The following is a 13,648-nucleotide window of genomic DNA, read 5'->3' on the forward strand; positions in this document are numbered from 1 at the left end:
ACGGGCAATGGCAGGGTGGAAAGAGGTGAGCGGGAAAGGGACTGGTCATCTGCATGGCAGAGGGGGGAAACAAGAACTGGGGTAGGAAATGAAGGGTCTGGTTTGCAAGGGGTAAGGAGAGAGATTGGTGTACAGGCTATTGGAGCCTTGGTGGGTGAAAAAGGAAATTGCTCAGTGGAGGTACAAACGTACAAGGTGGTTGAGCCATTGGCGCTCGAGGTACAGGTTTCAAAGGAAAAGAGGTTGAAGTGAAGGGCAAGGATGAAAAAGCTGCCTTTCATGGGCATCACAAAACCTTTGGGTGAGCACTAGATGACAGCGACTAAGGATAATATTCAGGCAGGGGAATTTGTCAATGTTTTTAAGCTGCTCCATGGGGAAGTGAGAACAAAGGAGGGTTCTAAGGAAGAAGAGAGAGAACTGGCATCGCGACCAAAGGTCCCAGTGACAATTGAAAATTGGACATCAGCATTTATTATTTACAGCAGTGTCTATTGTGAGAAATTTCCGGAGCGATGTGTGGCTTTGCTAAAATATATGGATGTGATCAGAAAGGCATTTACAAGTTTTGGGGGCTTTGCGTGGGTGCGTTACGACAAAGAATTTAGAGCAAGAATGGCAGAGGACAGCCAGGCGGTCTGGGGGGAAATAGACATGGATCTGTGGCTGCAGTGGATGGCCCTGAAGAGGCCTTCCCCGAAACTGCACTCAGCGAGTGGTTTGCCTGTGCCTTTCCGGACCTTTCTTGGTCTCCCCTCCCTCGAGGTGGCCAGGGGAGGAGGTAGAGGGCAGCCCTCAGCGGCGTGCTGGGCATTTAAGAAGGATGGCTGCACAAGGAACTTATGTAGATTTAGACATGAATGTAGCAAATGTGCAGGGAGGCACCTTCTCACTCAATGTTTCCAACAAGGAGACAGGGGGAGGGGGAGAGGATCCGGAAGAGGGGTTGTGGGAAAAGGCTTTTACTCCAATTAAATTGGATGTGCTGGAGAAGTGGTTGGAATTTTATCCGGACAGGGAAGGGGCTCGGATTTTGAGTGAGGGCTTTTGTCAGGGTTTCAGGCTGGGTTATCAGGGGCCAAGGGTACGTCGGTGGACATTAAATTTGAAGTCAGCCAAAGAAAATGTTGAGGTGGTAAGACAATAATTGGGCAAGGAAATAATGGCAGGGAGGATAGTAGGACCATTTGATGATCTGCCGTGTGATGTAGTTGTATCCCTGCTTGGTGTTGTGCCTAAGAAAGCACCGGAGAGTTCAGATTGATACACCATTTGTCATGGCCTGAGGGCATGTCTGTCAATGATTTCATTTCCCCTGAGGAATGTGGGGTTGTATATGCAAGTGTGGCCCAGGCGTTGGATTTGGTGAGGAAAGCAGGGTGCAGGGCCTTTATGGCCAAGGGTGACATTAAGGCGGCTTTCAGGTTGTTGCCGGTGCATCCAGAGGATTTTTGGCTGTTGGGTTTGCAATTTGAGGACTGCATTTACATCGACAAAGCTCTGCCAATGGGGTGCGCCTTGTTTGAGCGTTTCAGTTCCTTCTAACAGTGGGATTTTCCATACAGTTCCGGTTGGGAAAGTGTTCTGCATTACCTAGATGATTTTCTGTTCATTAGCGGGGCAGAAAGAGAGAGGGAGTGCAAGGAGATGCTAAAGTTGTTCCAGGTTTTGATGGGTGAGTTGGGTGTGCCTCTAGCAGAAGATAAAACAGAAGGGCCAGCAGTGGTGTTGACATTTCTAGGGATTGAACTGGATTCAGTGGCCATGACCTCACGCTTGCTGCACAACAAGGTTAGCAATTGCTGGAGGATTGCTGGAGAAAGCGGTGGGGACCAAGAAAATGATGCTAGTGGAAATGCAGAGATTGGTGGGGCATTTGAATTTTGCATGCAAGGTGGTGGCCCCAGGACAGACTTTTTGTAGAAATATGGTGCGGTCCATGGCGGGAGCAAAGTGCCCACATCATCGGATAAGAGTATCAGGTGCAGTGCAGGAAGATTATAGAATTTGGCGGCATTTTTTGGAGAGTTTTAACGGAGTGTCCATGTGGTTTCAGGGAGATCCGGTGTCATGGGAGGTGCAGATATTCTCGGATGCAGCAGGGGCGGGAGGTTTCGGAGTGTTCTGGGGAGGAAAGTGGTATGCGGAGAGGTGGCTATCGCGTCGGTTGAAGGAAGGATGGAGTTTCAAAATAAGAAAGTGAATTTCAACATTGACCATGAATGCGTGGTTCATATAGTCAACAGGCAGTCAGCGAGGCATCAGAGGGTGGCGAGATTGATGAGAGAGTTCGTTCTGGAATGGAATGTGGTGTTTAAGGCAACACATGTGCCAGGGAAAGATAATGGCATCACTGATGCATTATCTCGTTTTCAATGGCAGAGATTCTGTGGATTGGCTTCAGATGTGGATCAGGAGGGGCAACGGATCCCGGAGGAGCTGTGGAAAATAGGAAGCTGAGAGCGCTTGCACTGGTGGAGGGTTTGCTTGCTCTGGCATCTAGAGAGGCGTACAGGAGAGCTTGTGAGGCTTTTCTAGGAGGGGGGGCTCGTGGTTGGAAGGGTAGGGGGATGCAGAAGAACGGCGAAGGGATGATGTCACTAACTTCCTCTTGAGGTGCATGGATAGGGGCTGGTCTAGGGCAACTATAACGGGGAAACTGGCAGGGATTGCTTTCTATGGGAAGTGGTTTTGGGGTTTGCAGCCGAGCGGTGGAGAAATGGCAAACAGGATGTTGGAAGGATGGGCAAGGGAAAGTAAGAGGGAAAAGGATAAGAGGAGATCGCTATCGGCGGAATTGCTAACAATGTTGTGTCAGGCTGTGGGGGGTTTTGCTGGTCGACCTGGGAAGGGGAGTTGTTTGCCACTTGCTTTACTTGGCTATTTTTTGGGGCCTTTAGGGTTTCTGAGCTGGTGGGGGGAAAAGTGGGGTAGGGGGACTGCGATGGGAAGATGTTCAACTTACCGAGTTAGGTTTGGACATTAAGATCAAGAGGTCTAAGACAGATCAAAAAGGAAAGGGCTCCTGGGTTTTGCTGGTTGAGGGAGCAAGGATGTATGCCCGGTTCAGACAGGTTTGGTGTGGAAGGAGGGTTTTGTGGGGAGGACAGGTTTGTTTTTTCAGCATGAGGATGGGGCGCCAGTATCAGCGGCGCAGGTTCTGGGGGTACTGCGAAAGGTTCTGGTAGCGGTAGGGCAAAAGGAGGAGGATTTTGGAACGCATTAATTTAGGATGGGGGCAGCATCTGAAGGTATAAGGCTGGGGTTATCAGAGGATAAGGTGAAAAGTTTGGGGCGTTGGAAGTCAGGGAGATACAAAGGGTATGTCAGGGACTTGGGCAAATGGGATGTTTGAGAGAAGTTTTCAGAGGATCTCAGGAGAGTTGTATGTAGGAGGATGGTGGTGATTTGTAAGTGATTTTGTAATTTCTTTTTCAGATGCTGCTCGGAGGCCGGGGGAGATGGCGCAGATCTGGATTGTGGGGCACTTGATTGTTAAATGGGCAGGGAAAGATGCAGAGAAAAGGGTTTTGTCAGGCAATTGAGTTGCAGCTATAAAGAGGTATTGGTAAAATGGCCTGGTTTAGGGGAGCTTTGCTGGGATCAGCTACTGCCTATGTTGGCAGGATTGAGGGAACGCCATGGGGCTCCAGAGGGGGTGATAATTAATGCGGGGGAAAATGACCGGGTAAGAGATACAGGTGTGGCTCTCCTTAGAAAAATGAGAAGGAATTTGTTATGGGTCTGAGAAATGTGGCCTCAACCATGTGTAGTTTGGACTAAGAGAGTTTGGAGGGGAGCGAGAAGTGAGGGATCGATAGAGCGGGAAGGAAGGAAATAAAAAGAGAGATGGTAAAGTTTTGTGCCTCGGCGGCGGTACAGGTTTTGGACCACAAAGAAATAGTTTATGAAGGCTTCATGATATTTAGAGAGGATGGTGTCCATTTGTCAGTTTTTGGAAATACTCATTATTTGTCGGAATTGACCTGGTTGGTAAGAGATATGGTAAAGAGTTGGAAGTAGAAAGGAATGGTGGGGGGTGGGGGTGGCAAAAAGAACACCTCAGTGGAGGTTTTTTTTCTGTTTCCGGGGGCATGGCCCCTTTAGATGTGGGGGGAGGGAAGCACAATGGGGGAATGGCACAGGAAAGGATGGGGGTGGTGCTGTTTGCACAAATGGGCTACCCTGAGGGAACAGGTATTGAACTTGAAGGGGCATGGCCCCGGGGAGAAAGCAGGACGCCTTGAGAAGTGGTAAGGAGACGGTAGGGTCCAAGGGATAGTTAGGGAGGAAGTGGATTTATTTAATTATTTAATTGTTAAGGAAAATGAAAGTGTTGAATTATTAATTGGTTGTTTAAAATAGTTTGTTAGTTTGTAAGGCCAGGGAGCCAGGTAAGCAGTTATTTGTAAGCTTTGGCCTGTCAAATTGAAGTGACCTTTTCCACTATGAATGAGTCTGGGGTTTTATGCAGTAAGCCAAAATGGCAATGGTGCGCTATGAAAGCCTCAATATCATAGCATAACAGGATATTGCAGATTTTGGGGCAGTACTCTAGATGACCCAGGCAGCTTCAGTGGCTGTGAGCAACAGGGGAGAACATTTAATGTTGGTTCAACCACAGTTAGTCCGCTATACTAGAATCTCTGGTGCACTGACTGGCTGGTGAGACTATGGGAGTCATTATGAGTTTGGAGGTAGCCATGGTGTTATTAGTGCTATTGGGGCTATTCTTTGCTCAACCCTTTCAGGCAAGTCGTCCTGCCCTAATAATAATGTCCGAAGCAGATGCAGCAGCATTAGACAGCAAAGTACGCAGCCTACACCAGAAACAGGCAATTCGTCCTTGCTCAAACCAGGGCAGCTTCTTCAATCCCATATTCTTGGTTCACAGGAAACAAAAGGTACGCCCGGTGATAAATCTCAGGGCTCTCAATGATTTTATAGTCTATCGCCACTTCAAGATGGAGGGTATACACATGCTGAGCGACATCCTGAGACCAGGCGACTGGCTCATCCGCCTGGACCTAAAGGACGCTAACCTAGCAGTGCCCATACACCCATCCCACATACGTTACCAGAGGTTCTCCTGGAAGAACCAGGACTGGGAGTGTACGAGCTTGCCTTTCAGGCTTTCCTCGGCACCATGGGTATTCACCAAACTCCTAAGGCCAGTAGTAGCTCATCTAAGAGAGCAGGGCATCAGATAACTCATTTACCTAGACGACATCATCGTTATGGCTCAGTCTCGAGTTCTGGTACAACAACAGGCCAAATTCGCCATAGATCTGCTACACAGTGTCGGTTTCCTCATAAATTGGGAGAAATTGATTCTCTGCCCATCCAGGAATCTAGAATTTCTAGGATTCGTAGTGGATACACAGAGCTCGCAGCTCTTCCTCCCTGTAGCCAAGATACACTTCACTCGTCAGGAGATTCGCAGGCTCCTTCAGAGGAATGTCAGATCTCTCCGAGAACTAGCGAGAGAAATAGGTCTCCTATCCTCATCCATCCAAGCCATATTTCTGGGTCCGCTTCACTACCGAGAGTTACAGAGACTGAAAGGGCAGCACTTGCAGCGCAGTCTCTCCTATTCTCAATGTCTGACACTCTCACCCCAGGCAGGAACGGAACTCATCTGGTGACTCACGCACATGGATACCTGGAATGGCAGAGCCATCTTCGGGTCCTCTCTGGACATAGTCATCAAGTCAGACGCCAGCTGCTCCTGTTGGGGAGCAAGATGCGGCACAGTGGCCACAGGAGGGACTTGGTCTCCACAGGAGCTGGAAATGCACATCAACTGCCTGGAGCTCCTAGCAGGTTCTTTCGTGGTGTGATCATTTGCCAGAGACAGAGTGAGTTGTATTTTAATGATAATGGACAACATTACTGCAGTAAGATACATCAATCACTTGGGTGGCACCAAAATCAGACCTCTAGTGGAGTTAGCCAAAGATGTTTGGCATTTCTGCCTGGAACACTGCATCTACGTCACGGCGCAGTATCTCCCAGGACTGAGGAACATGGTAGCGGACTGGCATTCCCATCATTCCACTGACTACTGTGACTAGAGGCTCAACAGAGATATTTTCCTCTGCCTCCAAAGCATTTGGGGTCCCTTGTCCAGGGACCTCTTTGCCTCATGCCTCAACACTCAGCTCCCAGTGTTTTACAGCTGGAGACCGGATCTGGCGGCAACCACCACAGATGCATTTCTGCAGCATTGGACGGAAGGGGTCATTTACACCTTCCCCCCCTTCACATGGTAGCAAGGACCCTGGCGAAGTCCCGTCAGGAGCGAAAAGAGTTGGTCCTCATAGCCCCGGTCTGGACATCTCAGATCTGGTATCCAGTTCTTCTGGAACTTTCTATGGATTCCCCAATCCTTATATCCCAGTTTCCAGATTCGCTATTGGATCCGACAGGGCAATGTCACCCCCTTCTCCTCAGCGGCTCGCTGACCCTGGCAGCCTGGAGTATTTCAAGGCAAGGTGGAGACTTCCAGGAATGTCACTCAAGACCATCAGTCTCATCGAGGAGAGCTGGGCTCCTTCAACCCTCAAGAGATACTCCAACTCTTGTAATGCCTGGACAGGCTGGTGCCTGGTCCAAGGGTTTCATCAGGTTTCAACACCTATAGGGGAAATTCTGAATTTCCTAGCCTCAATAGTTGAGAAAGGCCTCGCCTACAGGATGGTAAATGCTTACCGCTATGCAATTTCAGCCGGCCACAACCTTGTACAAGGGTCCCTGCAGTAGAACATCACCTCGTTTTCAGACTACTCAAGGGTATCCGCCTTTCTGTACCGCCTCCGTCTCGTTATGACAAACATTGGGACGTGAATAAGGTGCTCAAACTTTTTCTTTCTTGGCCTCACAATGAGGAGCTATCCCGTACTGCACTTTATGGCAAACTTACTACTCTGCTATGCCTCGCCTCCTGCAGAAGGGTCTCTGTTGTCAGAGCCCTCGACTTAGAATGAAGGTCCTTTTCTCCTGATGGTGTAGTTTTCCACATATACAGGAGGACAAAATGTAATTCCAGGGTAATTTCTTATCCTGCCCTTAGAGAACTGCCCAAGCTTTGTCTGGTCAAGTGCTTAAAAGCCTACGAGGAAGTAACAGCGCCTCTTAGGACTTCCCCTAATGGACAGCTATTAATAGCACTGCACAAATCACAGAGCGGTTTCTGCCCCGAATTTGGCATGCTGGGTGCGTTGGACCCAAGCTGGGATATATACTAATCGCTTCGGTGCTCACTTCGTGAGAGGTGCCATGACCTCCAAAGCTTTTCAGGTCAGAGTATGTTTGGAGGACATCATGAGGATGGCAGATTGGGCAGGTGAGTCAATTTTCAAGCAATTCTACCTGAAACTGGTAGAGCAGTCTGCATCCATTGTGGTAAGTAAGATTTAAACAAGCTGAATGTGAGCCTCCAGACTTGACAAAGAATAAAGATTTTCCACACTAACTAACTAGAAAGTCTTAATTCTATTAAAGACAGAGAGGCGAGCATTATCCCGCCCATTTAGAGAAATACCGGCAAAAGATACGCTTGAGTACATTTGTTCAATGTCATTGCATTTGGTGAAACTGCCTTTGTACAAGCTATTTGACCTTGCATAATAACACACTGATTTCTCTCCCACCCTCGCAATAGGAATTAGTTTGTCATATTCTTCAAGTAACCCTAGCTATTTCTGTCTTTTTTTGACAGTGTCTACAGACAAGTCCGCCTGATCTCCGTATCTGTTCTGGTTACATTGCGTTAGATGCCTCAAGTTATGGCTTTCTTTCCATGGTTTGGACGGCAAGTACACAGCCTCGAAAGAGGAAGTTACATCATGCTTATGTCTATTTGGAGGGACAACTACACTACTATTGGTGAACTGAGGTCACATGTTTTAGTGACCTACTTGAACTTTGACTAAGGCTCCTGGGAAATTCAGATTTCTTCTTCAGAGTCTGTTATATGGACTAAAAGTTCTGGTTTATTGTGCTTTCATTGATATTTTACTGCACCTCTTGTTATGTTTACCTTTCCTTGCTCAGGTGCGTGCAGAAAATACTTGCTTCTGAGCTTCTTTTTGTATGTTTAATAAAAAAAGAGAAGCATAATGTTTGTGTGTCTTAAATAGAATTAAGACTTTCTAGTAAGTAATTATGGAAAATCTTTATTCTATGTGACAGGAGGGGAGCCACTGGCAGAGGAGCACCAGGGTACACCAATGTGTCCCTCCACTTATCAAAGCTGTCCTATTATAATAGTGTAAACTAAATCACTTATAAGCACTCACGTTTTTGCAGTTGAAGTCAGAGTGAGATTACATTATTTGGTCGGGATCACACACTTATGCTAAACAGTGAAGCAGGGATTGTAACCCACTCTGCAAATTGGGCACGGCCACCTTCTTCGATGCTTTACTTGGAACAAATATTTAAGTTTTGGGTGTCAAATCCTACAATATAACTGTCCTGTCTAAAGAGTTTATTTGCAAAATACACAAATTGCATAGTAAAGCATCATGACAACATGTAAATCCTCACAGCAGCATGTTGGTCCAAAATAATATCAGCGTGCCTTTATTTTCCACATCCTGAATGGAAAACTATATGATGCAAAAGGCAAAATATCTGTTTACCCACTTTATTTTCAGCACTTTAAGACACACAAGAAAATAAGTCATAAACTCACTTAGGTTTGGAGATTCCTCACAAACCTCCAGCGTGTTGTTTTGTATGGTTATAAGAATATTCAACTAAGGCACGGGTGCACAATTTACAGCCCCTTGATCCAGTTGCGGCCCACCATGCTGTTTTGTCCGGCCCACCAGGAACAAAGATTTTCCTAATGGAATGTGGCCCGCAAGCAGCATCGGCCGCCCTCCATTAGGAAAAGTCTTTGGTTAGTTTTACAGGCTGGATGAAACACTGACCCTCCTTGGCTCAGTGCAGGGGTGAGGGGTTTCGGGTCTGTCTGTATGTTTGTTTTTGTGTGTCTGGGCAGTGTATGCCTCATTATCTCCCAATTTATTCAATCTGTACATTCAACCTCTCCTGGGAGTGATTCACACCTTTGTTTTTTTTGTGCTACTCCTATGCCAACGATGCGCAAATTATTGTGCAGTTGGATTTAACTCAACCAGAGATGGTGGGACAGCCGAGGAATTGTTTGAAAGTTGTCGGTAATAGAAAGGGGAAAAAACAGGTTTTGGCGGTGGGCACTACATTGCCCTCGCTGTTCTGGGCCCCTGAGTTCTGGCCCGAGAGTCTTGACCCCTTTCCCCTTCCGGTCTCCTCAGCGAAGGACCTGGCTGTCAAAATCTCAGACTCTCTTTCTATGGCCGAGTGGGTCTCTCTTGTTGGCCAGAAAGCGCACTTTAAACTGTGGACCCTTCGGAAAGTACTTCCGTATATCCCTTTGAAACTCCATGTTCCAGTTCTTTCCTCCCTAGTCCTTAGTAAAAATGGTTTATTGTTACACCTTATTTATTGCTATTCTGTGGCATTTGATCCAGTGTCTTCAGCTGCTACAGAATATGGCAGGGAGAGCAGTTCTTCATCCTCCGTTTGGCGTCCACATGACTCCGTTACTGCACCAGTTCCACTGGCTCCCTGTTGAACAGCGAATTAAATTCAAATCACTCTGTTTGGTTCACAAAGCTTTGCATAATGCTGGGTCAAAATTCCTTCAAGCGAAGATCTGCATCTACCTACCTGTCAGGCCTCTTCGTTCGCAAGCTTTGAAGACTATCCAGCCCCCTACGGCTATACTTGCAAAGTTGGGTGGTCATGCCTTTTTGGTGGTGGCAGCTAGGGCTTGGAATCTTCTTTCTTTCCTTTTTCGTACCATCGATTACCATTTGTCTTTCCGGCGGGCTTTGAAAACCTTCCTTTTCTAGCCTCTGTCCTCTGGTTGGCCTTACTTGTGTAGCTGTCATGACCATTGGGAGGGGACACACGTTGTACCACAAGCAGGCTCCCACCAGAACCCTGAGGGCCTTAAAACCACTGCAAAAGGGCTCCTGTAGCTAGTCTTGGTGCCTTTGGCACCAGGCCCATGTGTAGGAAGGAAGGGCTGTTCAAACTATGTCCCATTTATGTACATGGTCCTTTAAATCCAACATGGAAGCACCCACACAGTCTAGTTCTAAGAACCAAGCCGTGCGGTCTAGTGTTTTGGGTGTGGCAGGCCTGGAACTACTTTCTCTGGTACTACTTTACCTGGGATATATAAACCACACCCTGACTGCAGAACATGCTTCGTGTTATTCTGCAACCAGTAGCGTGACGCTCACCGTGTCCAGCTCCTGGTCTTCAGCATCTTCCTGTAATCCTGCAAGAACAAGATTATTCGGTTTTACCTGAGAAAAAACCATCCAGCACTCAGCATCTTAACTGGGCTGCATTATGTGGAAACTGAGAGAAGAAGAAACATCACTCACCTGTGAGTAATAGCTTAAGGACTTCTGGCGAACCGGTACCACAGCTGCTGTTCGAACATTGTGACATGCAATAACAAGAAAGGGAAAAACAATATTAGAACGCGTGCTTCCAAAACATCGAATTCAATCAGACTTACTTGAATTCCATCGCGCTACGCCACGCTTCCATCCGGAGCACCACAGCAACATCTGCAAAGGAAAAGAGACATATTCAGGCTCGCTTTCAATATTTAACAACCGCACAGTGCTGTACTTACATTAACGGATTCCGGGGGCCTGTTTTTCATCGCACTCTCATCCACTCGCAGCACCACAGCGGCCTGTGAGGAGAAGAAGAAAACACAGGTTAGCTTTAAAAGACAATAAAAGTGCTGCACTTTGCGCTTTCTCTTACCTGGAAAATGTGCCTTTCCAGCCGGTACGCCAGCATCAAGACCTTCGCATCTGAAAAGAAGGCGATAAAGACATTGACAAATTCCCACCATAAACAGAACAAAGACTTACAATTAACAAACCTACCTGCCTACCAGCAGATTCGGGGTCACAGCAGGCCTGGGCCCAAGGAAGGTGTACTGCACCAGTGAAGCAACTCGGGCAGCTCGCCAACAAACGTCAAGCGCCCCCGCACAAGAAACGCAGGATGGCTAGCTCACTGTACAAATAACTAAGATTCATTATTCAGCACTGGGCAACTATGCATCCAGGGTTCCAGATCTCAGAGCCTTCCAGATGCCCCCAGGGATATCAGGTACGCGTAACAGAACACAAAGCCTTTAAACCTAATCCACCTGGGCGTCATGGAGACATCTGAAACTGATCAGTTAGCCCAGCTTTTGGGACAATTACGTGCCAAGGTACACGCAGCCCGGCAGGAAACCAATGCCTTAAAACGAGAGTTAATAGTCACAAAAGACCGTACTGATGAACTAAGCAAACAGCTACTGCAACCACAGGCGGGGCATGCCCCATTGCCCAGATTTGCCCCATTCGTCGCTACACCATCATCAGTCAATCCAGTACAGATAACGTTGCCGGGAGTAGTACCCCTGGCACCACCAGAACGGTTTAATGGAGACCCCAGAAGGTACGCAACATTCATGAACCAGTGCCGCCTCCATTTTCTTTGTAGGCCTGGGGCTTTCCCAAATGACCAGGCGAGGGTGGCCTGCATGTTATCATATTTGAGTAGAAGTGCCGCAGACTAGTTGGCACCTTTAGTGAGCCGGGATGACCCATTACTGCAGAACTTCGGGGGTTTTCAACAGGAGATGGAAAAGTTATTTGCTCAACGCTTGCATGGACAAGCTTTTGATAACGAACTCCTGTCCCTCCACCAAGGGAATCAAGCTTTGCTGACTTATAGTGCCACCTTTAATAGACTGGTTGTAGAAGCGGGGTGGCCAGAGGATAAAAAAACCATGTTGTTTCATCGGGGCCTACGAGGAGACCTGAAGGATGTCCTTGCTCAAGTGGTAGACCCACATAAAGACTGTGCAGAGTTTATCAACCTGTTAGTTCAATTGGACCACAGATTACAGGATCGAAGAACAGACCAAAGTTGACTCGAAAATCGTACCATGTACGTACGTTCAAAACATAATGTTCAACGTCCATCAGAAAATACCACAGAACCCATGCAGATTGAAGGAGTATGACCCCCTTTAACCAAGGGTGAAAGAGACAAGAGGAGACAGCTACAGTTATGCCTATACTGCGGTAAATCAGGTCACTACCTCAAAGAATGGCCAGTGAAACCTCCAAGGAAGGTGGTAGGCGCTACAGAGAAAGAAGATGATGGAAAGGAATTGGAAAACTACCAGGCCCGGCAAGCGTAGAGGTCTGCTTGTCAAGCGAGAAGAATGAGTCACAGACCTCACATTTCGCCCTACCAGTAACATTGATTAATCACCAACGACCGTCATGGATGCATGCTATAGAGGCATATATAGACAGCGGAGCAGTTGGTAATTACATAGATCGAGGTCTGGCAACAGAAATGGGACTTCCCTTATGCACAAAAGCAACAACTGAAAAGGTAAGTACTGTTGACGGTACAGAAATTGCTTTGGGACCAGTAACCCAATGCACAACAGAATTAACACTTCTGTGTCAGGATGGACATCAAGAAGCAATCACGTTTGACCTCATCAAAGCTCCTTAGTTCCGGTTGAAATTATGGATGCCATGGTTAGTAACTCACAATCCCCACATAGACTGGCGTGCAAAGAGAGTGGCCTTTTCCGACTAATGCACCCATGCTTCCTACCCGAAATCTATACCACAGCCAAACCTGAAATCTGTTCAAGGAATAACGGAACCAATGGACACCTTACCAAAAGAATATCAGGATTATCAAGATGTTTTTCAGAAGGAATAGGCTAACAGATTACTGCCTCATAGGACTGTCAGATCGACCTGATACCTGGTGCACAGGTTCCTTGTGGTCGAATTTATGCACTTAAGGAGACCGAAAATCTCCACTTGAAGTCCTAACTGGATCAATGCCTGGCTAATGGGTTTATCCGCCTGTCAAAGTCACTGGCAGCCTCTCCCTTATTCTTCGTACCCAAGAAGGAAGGAGATTTGAGGACTTGCATCGATTACCGCGCACTTTATCAAATCACAGTAAAAAAACGCTACCCTTTGCCCCTTATCCCGGAACTGTTTGACCAAGTCAAGGATGCCCGAATCTACACCAATCTAGACCTCAGACAAGCATAGCACCTTGTACGTGTTAAGAAAGAGGATGAATGGAAAACCGTGTTGTGCACCAAGTATGGCCTATACGAATATCAGGTAATGCCTTTCGGGCTGTGCAACGCTCCGTAGCGTTCCAATACTTCATGAATGATATATTATGTGAATTAATTGATGTCTGTGCCCTGGTGTATATTGATGACATCCTGGTGTATTCCCCCTCTGAAAGAGATCATGTGGAACATGTTCGCTCATTCCTTGCAAAACTTCGCCAGCACAAACTGTACGCTAAACTCGAAAAAGGCTCCTTCCATGTCACCAAAGTTGAGTTCCTCGGTTTTGTTCTCTCGTCAAAGGGAGTCAAGATGGATTTACACAAAGTAGATGCCATCCTTAATTGGCCCTCACCTTCTTCACTTAAAGGAACCCAAAGCATGCTCGGCTTTGCGAATTTTTAGCACCAAATTAATCCAGATTTCTCACGGATAGTCCACCCAATCACA

Source organism: Ambystoma mexicanum, chromosome 6p (assembly GCF_040938575.1).
Source record: "Ambystoma mexicanum isolate Mex_15411 chromosome 6p, UKY_AmexF1_1, whole genome shotgun sequence".
Classification (NCBI taxonomy): Eukaryota; Metazoa; Chordata; class Amphibia; order Caudata; family Ambystomatidae; genus Ambystoma; species Ambystoma mexicanum.